This window comes from Psammomys obesus, unplaced genomic scaffold, assembly GCF_907164565.1.
Source record: "Psammomys obesus unplaced genomic scaffold, mPsaObe1.curated_primary_1811, whole genome shotgun sequence".
Classification (NCBI taxonomy): Eukaryota; Metazoa; Chordata; class Mammalia; order Rodentia; family Muridae; genus Psammomys; species Psammomys obesus.
In genome coordinates this window covers 18060172-18064285 of record NW_026596057.1, presented here as the reverse complement: position 1 = coordinate 18064285, position 4114 = coordinate 18060172, and positions in this window count along the sequence as shown.

The following is a 4114-nucleotide window of genomic DNA, read 5'->3' as shown; positions in this document are numbered from 1 at the left end:
ACAAAGGCTAACTTGAAATCAGTCATTTGTTTTTTGTTAAGATAAAGCATAAAAGCCACTGAACTTTTGTTTTTGTGATCCAAGTTTTTATTCCACTTTTGGAATAAAAAAAAATTTAAACTGTGCAGGATATGTCAAACATATTCATGGCCTCTCGTTACTTCAGCACATGGTCAAAGATAAGCAGGAGTTCATCTCAGTCTAAGTATGAGAAGAGGCTGCTAAACGCTTTGTTTCTTGCTGTTGTTCAAACTGGCCCAGAAATGCCCTATATCATCTAGTGTTCAAGGAAAGAAATAGCGATATATTCCAACACTAAAACGGGCCTGAACTGACTGGTATTTTCAAGCTGGTTTTCTTCAGTGCTGAGAAGTACGTCCAAACCATGCTTGCAGCTCCACACAGATTTTTCACACTTTCTACACTGACTTTGAATTCTAACTTCTTCAAAAAACAAAAACAAAACATCCAACTCCAGTAAGCTGGCCATGGTGGCTCAGGCCTTTATTTCCAGCATTCAGGAAGCAAAGACAGCTGGGTCTCTGAGTTCCAGAACTACATACTGTGGCCCTGTCCCAAAATAAATAAGCAAGCAAATAAATAAATAAATAAATAAAGTAAGATAAAATAAAAATTTACACAATTCCACTCTACAACACAGAAAAAAAAGAAATCTTTCAGGAGAGCTCATAGCAACTCTCCTGTTCTCTCAAGACTTTTACTCTGCCTATTACTTCACTTGATATCATGCTTTCACAAGACGTTTCAATCTGAAGTTAACTTTTACAGTAACTTTCCACTGGTATATTTAATACACAAACTAAACTTTAAAATTACAGTGAATATGTATGCTATATGGAAGTAATATGCAGCTATGTAGAAGCAACTCAATCTCAAAATGTCTGAGGGCAATAGGAATCTTTCTTGGAATTGCTGGCAGCAGCTCAGCTCCAATAGGATACACAACTAGACTCATCCATACTAGCCCACTTCAGCTGCCACACACCCACAGGGCTTTAAACAAGAACTGAGAACATGGCCAACTTGGAGTTTCTCAGAAGAAAACTGGTTGCAGGCCACCCACCTTAGCAGCTCCAGTCAGGGGCTCATTACGTAGCTCATGAACAAAGTTTGAATTTTTACCTCTTCCTGACCGCGAACAAAGTAAAGCTTGTTTTCTAATTAAATACCATGGGCCTCATGACAAATTCAAATATCTATGTGAAATTAACCAAACCATACCCTGCCCCACACACATATGAAATCCAGGTCCCACAGAATCCAGGTCCAAGTGTCCAACTCTTTTTTTTTTTTTTTTTTTTTTCTGAGATTGGGTCTCACTATGTAGTTCCAGACTGCTTGGAACTCAGAGACTGCTTCCCCCTCCCAAGTGCTGGAATGAAAGGCATGAGTCACCACATCCAACTAAGTGTCCAACCTTCTGCCACTGTGACAAGCCACCATCCACAAACACGCTGGTCCCGTCCTTAGGTGTCCTGGAACCTATGTGGCCCAGGCAGCAGGCTGAGCACTCCTGAATGCTGGAAACAAAGGCCTTTAGACCTTTGGGAACTGGACTGAGTGCTAAGATACCTTTATACTCAAACTACACCTACTCAAATACAAGGTAACAGTCTATAAACTACTAAATTTTCAGATCAATGAAGGCAAGGAATTAACCAACTGATGTCTGGTGGTGTTTCTCTTTCATAATGGCATCGCTAATTAAAAATCGGTAGCAGGTTTGTGTGTTTGCAGGATGTAAACCACCTAGGGCTGGGTGCATGACTGGTGGAAAGGCAGCGCCGGGAGTGCCCGAGACCCCAACAGTGTTGTGCGAGGGCACGCGCGCCTGTCTATCTCAGCAGGGCTTCACACGATCAGGGAAAGCCTAGACTACAGAACAAGACCCCACCTAAACTATGATACAGTTTCATTTCTCCAGAATTCAGTGAGCCCTTTCAAAACGATGAAGTTCTTGTTAAGTCATACTAGAAACACTCCCATAATTTTCAAAGAGCGCATTTTAATGTGAGCTAATTTCTCTTGCTAGAAGGACTTATACTTCTTTGCTAACGTACAAAAATTAAAATGCCCCTAAATATCTGATTGTATGTTACGCATTAGGCATGCATCACCTTTATTCCAAAAACTGTATGATATGAACACAAATCATGAGAAAATCAGATTAAACAATACAGACCTGACATCAGAAACCTAAGAGCAGTAACAGACTGGAAATTCCAAACATGGACTTAAGTCTATTTTGCTATATATTCTCCCTGGGCACTGTCTTGAAAGATCCACACAGAGAAACAAAACAAAAATAAACAAGAAAGCTCACTAAAGACTCACTATTTTGCATGTCTGTGGTGTCTATGTTATATTGCTTGTTCTAATATGAAGCTTTCTGTGCGGCACATTTGAGGACCATGATCTTATTTTTCAAACACAAAGACTAGCAAGACTCAGGCAACTATCCTTTAGAAAGTCTCCTTTTAGAGGTGTGGCTTTTGCTTGGTTATGTTTGCCTGAGACAGTCTCATATAGCCCACACTGGCCTTTAGGGTAGCCAGGGATGACCTTCAACTCCTGATCATCCTGTCTCTACTCCTCAAGGCTAGGTTAGAACCATACATCTAAAGTCTCCATTTTAGTCTTCATCTATAATGAATGTCAAGAGTCTGTTCCACACCTGAAAATAGTCAAGTGTCGTATTTGCTGTGATACCCCTAGAAATCGGAATGTTCAATGTTTTGCAGTTATTGTACTAAATAGCAGATTAAGTGTACTATCGAGTCATTAATAAAAGATAACTGTTGATTGTGACGAGTAGAAACTTTAGAGGGCAAAGAGGTATATCCAGGAGTAATATTGCTGCCATTTGAGTTCTTTTTAGATCAAAGGTTCAAATTTCAATTTAAGACACAAAAGCCAGTTGTGTTGAGTGTCTATAATATCATCATCACAGGGGAAGCTGAAGCAGAACGACTGCCAGCTTGCCTGGACTATACTGAATGGGTTGCTGGCAAACAAACAAATGAATAAAGTCTCAAGAGCTAACATCAATCTAAATTATTAAAACACTCAGCAACTACAAATAATTTAAAACATTAGCTACCGATTCCACTAAGTACTCCAGTTGATAATCTCGGAACTATCAAAATAATTTAATGCAAATGGCTCATGGTACTTTAATTAAATGACCAGCTTAAGTCACTGACACAATGCCTTTTTTTTTTTATTTCGAAAGAAATAATCACACACGAAAATACTTGCACACAGAAGATTTTGCACACACCGCATAGAAAGTCTGACATGTTCACAACACGTTACACGGCATACAAACTTCCGACAGCCTCTTAAAGGGCACACAGTGGAGACTTGGGGGGACGTGAACCGGCAATTTGGTTTGGTGGGCAAAATAATCGAAATGAACCTCAAAGTTTGCAAGACAGATTTTTAGCGACAGTGTCTCTGCGGGTAGGAAGGCGACTTCTGTGGCAGGGGAATGATTCCAACAGCGAAGACGGGGGGGGGGGGGTTGCTGGGGGAGCCGCCGGCGGAGCGAGGATTTCAGCAAACGCTCCCCGGGGTTCAAAACGCCGAGCCGCCCCCTCCCCCAACGCCGCCTCCGGGGCTGAGCCCGCGGCTCGCGCAGCCAGCAACAGATACTCCGGGGCGGGCCGGCGGCTCTCCAGAAAGGTGGGGGCCCCGAGCGGGGTCCCCAGCCCGCCCCGGTCCCGGGTCCCGAAAGGAGGGAGAGCTGTCGGGGCCCCCGGCGGCGCGCCCCGCCCCCACGGCGCGGACCTCCCGGCCCCGCGGGGGAAGCCCGGGGGTAAGTTCGCCGATCCCGCCGGGGCCGCCCTCGAGGCCCCCGGCCGCGGTTCGGCCGAGGACGGCGCGGGTGCGCTCCCCGGGACGCCCCGGCAGTCCGGTGCCCGCGGGCGGCGAACAATGAGCCCTCCCGGGCGGGCCGCGAGCGCCGGGGGCGGCGGCGCCATCGCCTCACGGCCCCTCGCGGCCCTCGGACACACACACACACCCCCCCCCCGAGCCCCGGGCCGCAGCCCGCCCCGGCCGCCCCCGGCCGCGGCCCCCCGCCCCGGCCGCC